Here is a 10,250-nt window from a genome sequence, read left to right as displayed (position 1 = left end):
GTGAGATATTGGATTATGGATATCCTATAACTGATGATTTTAGAGTCTATTGTACAAATAAGGATTGTGATTGTTACCCTTTTGTATGCTATATTTGTAAAATCTGCCAGGAACGGTGGTGGGTCCATAGTTATAGAGGTACCCCTCCTAGGGGTATTTGTAAAGGGTGTTACCAATTAGAAAGAGAACTGACAAAGTCAGTCCTAAAGATTGGAGAAGAGAACGGGACCCTACCAAGGGAATCCCAAGAGTGGTGGGAGGTGTTTACTAAGGGGGCTAGGCCTGAAAATTGTTGTTACCACTCTAATGAACCAATTCCCCTAATTGTTCAAATTATAAAAGGGAATTGCCGGAAGACTTTACCTGGAATTCAGTGTAATTCACCGCAAGTGAAGGATAAGAATTGGGAATCATTCAAAAAGAGGCAGCAAAAACAGAGTAAGGGTCCTCCTGAAGAATATCCTTGCTGCCGAGAAGATGGTACACCTCGCGGCTCGAAGCAACCGGGTCGGCAAGCAAGGCAGAGGGATAAGAAGCAGTGGAGGAAAGAGCCCTCAAACTGGGACAATTCAAAGGTATTTCAAGAACTGCCTCAAGGGTACTGATCTCCCAAGGGTAAAGGTGAGCCCGGCAATAACATGTCAAACCGAACAGTGGGAAGGGGGAAATAATGATAATCAAGTTCTGGGGCGGTTTGGACTCCACCCTTGCTGGCAAATTCTGTACATATTAGTTATATGTTGTACCTGGCCTGTACAAGGGGACTATGCACACCAGCCATTTAATTGGACTCTGACCAAAATAGACCAAGGGAAAGTTGTTAAGCAAAATGCCACCACTGTAGCTCCTACTTTTTTAGTTACTAATGAGGACTTGGTGAACTCTGTGTGGGGATGGAGTAAACCTGACTTCCACGCTATCTATTGGTGTCCTAGCTCCAATCCTGGGAGGGGATATTGTAATTACCCTGGGGAATATCTGTGTGGATATTGGGGCTGTGAAACCATAGCAACTGCCTGGGCTGTCACCCATCCAGATAAATTTTTACAGGTCTCATGGTATCCTAAAGGATGCAAAGTTCCATGGTATGGCACTCAAGGAGAAATTCTGTATATGGGGAATTGTAGGTCCTTGAAAATACAGGTGCTCAACCCCCTGGACCCAGGATGGCTGGTAGGAAAAACTTGGGGAGTAAGGTGTTGGGAACCGGGTAAGGATCGTGGAGGGTACATTCAAATAAAAAAGGAAATCCTACCACATGATCCTCTACCCATAGGCCCTAACTCTGTAATTGCTGAGGAGAAGTTAAACGAGACAGCTATAGGGACCAGTGACACCACAATGCCCGGAAACGGGACCCTCATACTCCCGACCCCGGATCCCCAGCAAAGTACCCTTTGGAAACTTATGCAGGCAGCGTACCAAGTCCTCAATGTAACACGACCTAACATTACTGAACAATGCTGGCTGTGCTTTGATATTAAACCTCCTTTCTATGAGGCAGTAGGGCTCAATGAGAAACCCAAGCGAGTTAATGGGAGCAATCCGCCACAATGTAACTGGAAAGACCCCCAAACCCAAGGGATAACGTTAGCAGCAGTAACTGGAAAGGGACGATGCATAGGGAGAGTCCCGTGGCAAAAGAAACATTTGTGTAAAACAGTCAGTAAAGCACAGCATAAGGGTAACCCGGCAAAATGGTTGATTCCAGCCAAAAATACTAAATGGATATGCTCCAGAGGGGGGCTTACACCCTGTATTGCTCTTGACCTATTCAACGAAGTCTCTGAGTTTTGCATACAAGTGGTAATAGTCCCTAAAATCATTTATCATCCTGAGGAATATGTGTTTAATGCTCAAGTCACTTCTGAACATCACTTATCAAAAAGGGAACCCTTCACAGCCTTGACAGTGGCTACCCTAATGATTGTAGGTGGAACAGGTGTTGGCACTGGGGTGGCATCATTAGTAAAACAGAATCAAGAATTTAATTCCTTGAGGATTGCTGTAGATGAAGACTTAGCCCGCATTGAACAGTCGATCTCAGCCCTTGAAAAGTCTGTAAGATCCCTGTCAGAGGTAGTATTACAAAATCGTAGAGGATTGGACTTAATATTCTTGCAACAGGGAGGATTATGTGCTGCCCTTAGGGAGGAATGCTGTGTGTATGCAGACCACACGGGAATTGTGAGAGATACAATGACTAAACTAAGGGAAGGTCTCGAACGGAGAAAGAGGGAGAGAGAGTCACAGCAAAGCTGGTATGAGACTTGGTTCAACAGCTCCCCTTGGCTTACCACGCTACTATCAACCCTTGCAGGTCCTGTGATATTGTTGTTACTAGGTTTAACTTTCGGACCTTGCATTTTTAATAAAATCATAGACATTGTAAAAGGAAGACTAGAAGCAGCTCATCTAATGCTTATTAGGGAGAGGTACGAAGCATTGCCCAGGGACTCAGAAGTAGATGAAACCCTGGTCTTAAGCCACCAAGAGTTAAAGCGTTTTAATGAACAAATTGGTAAAGAGAAAGAGGAGGGATTGTAATAAAAAGGTCTTTGTTCATTAAAACGAACATTGAAAGAAAATAAGAATTTAAACTGAATAGAGAATTTCAGACTGTGAGAAGAGAAAGAGGAAAAAAAAAAAGGGGGGGGTGGTTTGATAAACAACAAGTATTCTGCTTAAAAATTGTGCAAATGCAGCTAGCACAGAAGACTGTGTAACTAACTATATACAAGCTAACTTTTAGGCCAAGGACAACCGGCAAAGAAGATAAGGAGCCTTCATCCCTATGATCACCAAGGGCAGAGAGAAAAAGGACCCCCTAGCAACCAATTGCACCGGCGCAGAGTACATCGAGAGAAAATACGTCAACCGAAAAAGAGGGGGGACTATAACAACAAAAAGGTCAAAGGGGGAAGGCGCGCCGTGGCAGAGTGGAGACTCCCCGGCCGCCCAGCGCTGTTTTTTGCTTAATACCGCTTGCTTAATAAATTCTTGTTAATTGATTTATCTATAATTAGCCTCCCCAATTGAATTTGTCCATAACAAGGGGAAACCCCTGGAAGCCTGGAGGGGAGGGAGGAGCCTGAAAGGGGGAAGTATGGAGAGGGTGGACTCCCAGGAGTCTGGAGAGGGTCTGTAGCCCTGAGAGAGAAGGAAGGAGCCTGGAGAGGTGGGGAACCCTTGGATCCCCGAGATGCTGAAAAGGGAACTCTGAAGACAGGGGATCCCCAGGGGCCTAGGGAGCGGGGACCCTGGAGAGGGGTGGTTATGACTGGCCTCTGAAGATTATACTGGTGTTTATCTGTCTGTCTATCTGTCTGTCTGTCTATCTATCTAATCATCTATGCACTTTTTTTTTTTTTTTGAGAACTTCCCAGTTTGGATGCAATGGAAAGGAGGTAGGCAACCATTTTGGTTATTATTATCTTCAGAAATGCAACAATATAAAAGCATAAAAATCACATGTAAGAAAATGTATAAAGAAAAGAAAGAAGGAGAAAGAAAGGATAAGAGTAGAAAGGTATAACCATCTGTGGATCCAGACATGGGACTTGATCGTTGCAATTTTGATGTCAGTTGGTTGAAGTGATGGTCACAGTCTTGATTTGTTGGGGGTGGGTGAAGTCCATGAAACACAGACTTCAATGGGTTAATATACACTTGGGTTCATGCAGGAAGGTCCACGTCCTTCCCTGGAGGGGGGAGTTTGAACTGTCTGTTACAACACTAGATTTATTGCAACACTGGATCATATGCAGTCCTCTGGTGGAAGGCTCCGGAAATGAGGCTGGGGCACTTCAGAGATCTTTGGTGGTTTTTGACATCTGTTAAGACATGACAACTATCTCTCAGTCATCGTAGTTGAGCTAATTATACCCCATCAGAAGGGATGAAAACCTTCAGCCCTCTGTCTGAATGTCCCAGTATGTCTGAATGTCCCAGTATGTCCCTCAGGGAGGGGGGAGTTTTTACAACTGAGCCAGTTGTGTAAAGGATGAAATTGCCCTGATCAAAAGCACTGTCCCACCTCACTGGATCAGCTGCTTATAGGCTTCTTCTCTTATTTGGCTCAAAGCCCAGCTTTTTGCTAAACCAAGGCTGATTTGTCATGGCCATCCTCTGGGACTCACCCTCTCTGCACCTGGGCTGTTCCCTTGCACATAATCATCAAAGCCCCCCTGCTTTTACAAGTGGCCAATTGTTTGAGCCATTAACCCAGAACATTCCATTCTCTGACAGTGAGACCTTCAGAACCACTAACAGCTCAGAGAGGGGGAACCCCTGGGATCCCAAGCAGCCCAGAGAGCAGGGAGCTCTGGGATTCTGAAATAATGGGCCTATAGAGGGGGGGACCCACAGCCGCCTGGAAGGGGGTGGGGGGAGCATGGAAAGTGGGGAGCACCAGGACCCCTGTCATCATCCACTGGTAGGGGAGTGAGGTTTGTTATAAATTCCCATCAAGCTAAACAAAGACCCGGACACATCTGAGAAACTCTTATGTTTTGCTGTTCAAACATTTCCATGAGTTCTCTGCTCCCACCACGAACTCCTCTAAGGTGCTGGCTTACAAGGTGCAGCACAGCTGCACAATGTCCCCAGTCCTATCACAGTTCATGTGGAGAATGGGAGAAGCGTGCTTTGCCCAGGCACAGCCAGGGAAGGAAACAAAGAATATTTCAGTGCTTCAATCCTGTGTTGGTGCTGCCATGTGGATGGGCCGGAGCTGGGCAGAGAAAAAACAGAAAGAGAGGGGAGAGAGAGAGAATAAAGAGAGGCAGGGAAAACAGAGAGAAAAAAGAGTGAGGGGGTCTGATCTGCTGCCTTCTCCAGTTCACCTGGTGCAGCCTCTTGTGTAAACCAGACTTTTGGTGGGTTTTGTTCCTGTGGGCACAGGCATCCTTCTCCAGTGGGTGAGACAGAGGGGCTGACCACAAGTCTTGGGGCAGTGCAGGGAGTTCATAGAATCACAGAGTAGGCTGAATTGGAAGAGACCCATCAGGATCACCAAGTCTAACTCTGGGCCTTGCACAGGACACTCCAACAATCTCACCATGGACTGACAGCATTGTCCAAATGCTCCTTGAGCTGAGACAGGTTTGGAGCTGTGACTACTTCCCTGGGCAGCCTGTTCCAGTGCCTGACCAACTTCTGGGGTAAAAACCTTTTCCCAATACCTCACCTAAACCTCTCTGACTCATCTCCAGCTGTTTCCTTGAGTCCTGCCACTGATCACAAGAATGGAGAGGTTGGTACCTACTGTGACCAATAACTGTGGTGTCCCAGGTATTTTTCAATACCTCCCAGAGTAATCTTTTCTGTTTTATCATTGGATACTGAAGTGACACTGACAGACCTATAGTTTCCAGAGTCCTCCTCCTTGTCCTTCTTGAAAACTGGGACATTTGCAGCTTCCAGTCAGTTGGGACCTCTCGGGTTTCCCAAGAGTACTCAAAAGTCATCAAGAGAGGCTTTGCAATGATAGCAGCAGCTTTTTGAGTATTCTTGTATGAATCCCATCAGACCCTATAGATTTGTAGGGATCCAGCTGGATCAGCAGATCCCACACAAGTTCAGGGTCAACTAGGAGTTGACAATTCATGATCTCCTGCACTGAGATTCCCTTGGTCTTTCATCTGTGTTGAAGACAGTGGCAAAGAGTGTATTAAAACACATCTGCCTTGTGCATGTCCCTGTTTGTTAGGTGACCATCTTAATCCTGGAACAGGACAATGTTATTTCTACCCTTTGTTTTACCATTAATATATTTAAAAAAACTTTTCATTTCCCTCCACATTTCTGGCAGCTTCAGTTCCATCTGAGCTTTGGTCACACAGATTTTCTCTCTACGGTGTTGAGCAGCATCTTCCTGTGTTACCTAACCTTTCTTCCACTGGGCACACACCTTCCTTTTTTCCTTATATCCAAGGAGAAATCCCTGTTCAGTCATGCCAGCTTTCTACCTTGCCTGCTTGACTTCCAGCATTTAGGAATTGCTACTCCTGTGCCCTTAGAAGGCACAGTGATGGGCTCCAGTACCTGCAGGAACATTTTCCCAGGGTACTCATTTGTTCCCTGAACAGCCTGAGGTCTGCTCTCATGGCCAGAGTCGAAGTTTTGCTGTCACTTTTCCTCCTGTCAACAGAGATTTAAACTTGATTGCTCTGTGGTCTCTGTGGCTAAGATGGCCACCAATCTCCATTGTGCTCACAAGATCTTGTTGACAAGCAGCAGATCCAGGAGAGCATCTTTCATTGGAAGTGTCCCTTAGTTCCTCAATGAATAACTCTTCACTATGTGGGTCTGGCTGGGTGGTCTATAGCAGACTCCCACAGTGACATCTGCATTATTTGTTTGCCCCTTTATTCTCACTCATTCAACTGTGCTGTTGCCAGCTGTGAGCTCCAGACATTCCACTACATCCAATGCCACCTCACACCTCTCCTGCCCTGGTTATCCTTCTGAAAGAGCCTTTAACTATCCAATGGGGCACTCCTATAACAGAGTTGTCTCATCCCACCAGGTGTCACTTATGCCAGTGATGTCAAATCTCTGGCAGTGGGGCAGAGCTTCCAGCTCATCTTGTTTGTTACTTATGCTGCATGCATTAGTGTAGAAACATTTCAGGTGTGGTACATTGGAGCAGGATTGAGGCATCCTATCAGTGCACCTTTCCTCAAGTTTTGGCACTCCATCCCATTGCTCTTCACTGGTGAGCCTGGTTTTGTCCCTTTCCCTCTTAAAGATGGGACTGATGTCTACAGATGTCAGTAGACCAGGTGTTGAATAGATCATCTCATGGTCAAATAACCCAATTTTTTCCATTTGCATCAGCCTTGGACCCATGCATTGATATGATGGATCTTATTATTCCTTGTTACCAGAAGGACTGAGGAAATCACTGTGCTCCAGATCCTCCACCCAATTGTCTCAAGGCTTTGAAATCTCTTTTGATTGCCCTCGGACTTCTCTTTATTACTTTGTCACTGCCAGCCTGGAAAACCAATAGCAGATAGTAATCAGAGGGCCTTAACAGACTGGAGAGTTTTCCAGTAATGTCCCTTACCCGAGCCCCTGGGAGACTGCAGACTTCCCTGTGAGTTGGGTCCTGTCTGCAAATCAGGCCCTCCATTCTCCTCAGAAGGGAGAATAGTCTCCTGTTAAACTACCCTTCTTTTCCTCTTAACAGAGGAGGTTGTAATGCTAGGTACAGGTGGTGTTGCTTTAGGAGGCTCCTCTATTCCACAAGCACCTTCACCCACCTCATCAGTTGTCTGGCCGCCTAGTTCCAGGGCCTCTTACTTGTTGTAGAAGGTACCTGTCCTACTTGTCAGGTTTTCAGAAGGAACCTCCCTCCTGGTAGCTGAAATTACTCTCTTCCAGCCTTCATCTTCAACAGACGCTTGACCTTGCAGGGTTCTGAGACAACAACAGCAAAGGTTCAAGTCTCTTGAGAATCTGGAGACTGGAGTGTCTCTGAAAATAACTGGTCAAAGTTGGGATTCTTGTGTTTAGTGTCTGTTTAGGATTTGAGTGTTTTGTGCTAATTTTTTTCTATGCTGTGCAGATCTTCAGGGCCATGCTGAGGATCTCCTCTGAGCAGGGACAGCACAAAGCCATGTGCTTCCCTCACCTGGCTGGTCTCCCTTTATCAGCACTTCCATGTTTGTTTACCTGAAGCCCCCCTTCACCTTCTCCCCATTGTTACATCTGGTGGTGTCAGTTCTGTACTCAGTGGTGCCTCCAGCACTGAACCCCCTCATCTACAGCCTGAGGAACCAGGAGCTCAACGATGCCCTGAAGAAACTTAGCAGTGGATGCATTTGAGCAGCCACAGCCTGCCTGTTGTACTGTCAGTGACTCCCAGTGCATGTCATGACAGATAAGTCTGTCTTTCCTTATTTCAGTATTACATATTACATATTTTTCTTCTCCACTTGTGATGTTGTTGTCTTTAAGAAGAAATGTCATTACTCATCCTCTCCTTCAACATCCACCAAGCTTGTGTGACCCAGAGACTTTGTGTAAATAGGGATACTCACATTGTATTTAAATGAAATAAATTAACCTGCAGCATTTGTTGTTTTTGGTCTTGAGATCCATCCTCAGCAGAGCAGGAATGAATGGGAAATGAGAACAATTTTCTGGCTGCACCAGCCTTGGAACGTGCCCTTGGCCTGGAGCAGGAGCAGCTCTTGAGGGCCCCAAGGCCAGGGCTCTTGTGCTGGCCTGGGCAGATGGGATGGCAGCAGGGGCTGCAGAGCTCTCAGCACCTCAGCCAGAGGGGAGCAGGGCAGCCAGGGAGCCTCCTTTTGCCTTGGCCAAGCCCCTTCCCCCATGGCTGGGGCTGAGTTCTGGCTGGGCTGCAGCTGCTGCTGTTTCCTTGCCAGGGGCTGAGGCCGTGGGGCCAGTGGCCAGAGCAGCCTGGCCTGAGCAGAGCTGTGGGGCCAGAGCCGGCTGGGCTGTGCTGGGGAGAGGCCCTTGGTGCTGCACAGAGCTCAGGGCAGCTGGCAGAACTTGCAGGGAGCTGGGCTGGGCTCAGAGAGCCTGGCACAGACACCAGCAGTGTCCATCTCAGCCTGGCTGAGCGTGCAGGGGCAGGACTCAGCCCAGGCCTTGTGGGGCAGGGCCAGCGCCTGTGCAAGGCATTGAAAACAGGCAAGTGCCCGAGAGAGGAGGCTGCTCTGTGCCCTTGGGGGCATGGACACAGCAGGGAGGGGGCCCAGGACATTTGTCACCACCAGCCTCTATCTCCAGCCCTTGCCAACCTTGGCTGCTGAGCCCAGGTTTGCCCTGGGCTGAGTTTGGCTGTGGCCCAGCTCCATCCTCCTGCGGGGCTTAGGGCCTATTCCCGGCCATGGCCAGCCCTGGCCGGCCTCTCTGCTGGCCCAGAGGCCGGCAGAGCCCGGGGCAGGGCTGTCTGTGCAGTCCCACAGGTGCCACGGGCTCGGCAGGAGCTGGCAGAGGCTGCCCAGCAGGGAGGCCATGGGGCACAGAGCCCCAAGGCTGCTGTGGGCACCACAGCACAGGGGCCGTTCCCAGCCGCAATGCTTCTGTCCTGGGCTGGGCTGGCACAGGGGCTGTGGGGACATGTGAAGGGAGCAGGGCTGCGGTGTCACAGGACAGGTTACAAACCGGAGCTGTGAAGACACTGGGTAACTGCAAGGCCAGCAACAGACAGGGAATTTCTGTGCATTGTTTGTGCTGTTCAGGGCTGTTTCAGAACAGGGAGGGGGATTTAATACCGGCAAACACTGATACTGATGTTGAGGGATAAAATGGCTTCTTTGCCTGAGTCTTTGCTGGAAAGGTCTCTCAGGTCTCTGCATTCAGTGAAGGGCTTCAAGGAGGAGGAAAGCATGTATTGGTAGGAACCTCGCTGGGCGGGGGAAGAAGTTAAAGGCAGAAGATTTGTCAAGGAAGAAAAAAATAAGAAAAAGTAATATTTTCACTCAAAGATGACCTTGCAGCTGAAAGAACCTAATATTCAGTGGGAGAAATTTCACATATTGTGATTGCTTTGGGTTGTTTTCTGTCTGCTTTGAGAAGTGGAATTTCTAAAGAAGATAACAAGATGTTGTCAAAAAGTCCTAAAATGCATTTTTCACAGACCTAGGCCTCCTGGTGAGAGGGAAGAGAGATAAGAAGCTCGGAGATGGCAAAAGCACAGCCTTGTGAAGGAATGTGCCTTTGATGGGCCCTGTGGTATGTTATGGCAGGGGAACAGGCTTGGCATGCTTTTTGCCCCTGTTAAGATGGAATAAGCTTAGGACTGTATGTGTCCCCATTTTGTTAGTGTGGCAATAGAATAAATCCAATCTTTACACTTCAGCTGTGTATTTTGGATGTCTTGGTTACTTGCACATATTCAGTTCACACACTCATGAAATTAATGAAAGAAGGACAAATGCCAGTGTCAGCCTCTGCAGTGGCACCAGCTGGAGCTGCCTGGCTGGGAGTATCCCTGTGGGAAAGGATTTGGTGGACAGGGTGCTGGAGGCAGCCGTATGCCCTGGCAGCAAGGAAGGCCAGGAGCACCCTGGGCTGTGTGACCAGGAGATTAAGGATGTGGATTATCCAGGTTACTGTCCCGTGGTATTGGTTTCTCAACACAGGAAAGATGTCTGTAAGCCTGAGCAGGTTTAATGAAGGGCTTCCAAGGTGGGGCTGGAGCACCTTGCCTGTGAGGAGGCTGCAGAAGCTGGACTTGGATTAGATCCAGCCACACCCACATTCCCTTCTGA

This window comes from Vidua macroura, chromosome 37 (assembly GCF_024509145.1).
Source record: "Vidua macroura isolate BioBank_ID:100142 chromosome 37, ASM2450914v1, whole genome shotgun sequence".
Classification (NCBI taxonomy): Eukaryota; Metazoa; Chordata; class Aves; order Passeriformes; family Viduidae; genus Vidua; species Vidua macroura.
The sequence above is the reverse complement of the archived record's forward strand: the minus strand, read 5'-3'. Positions refer to the sequence as shown.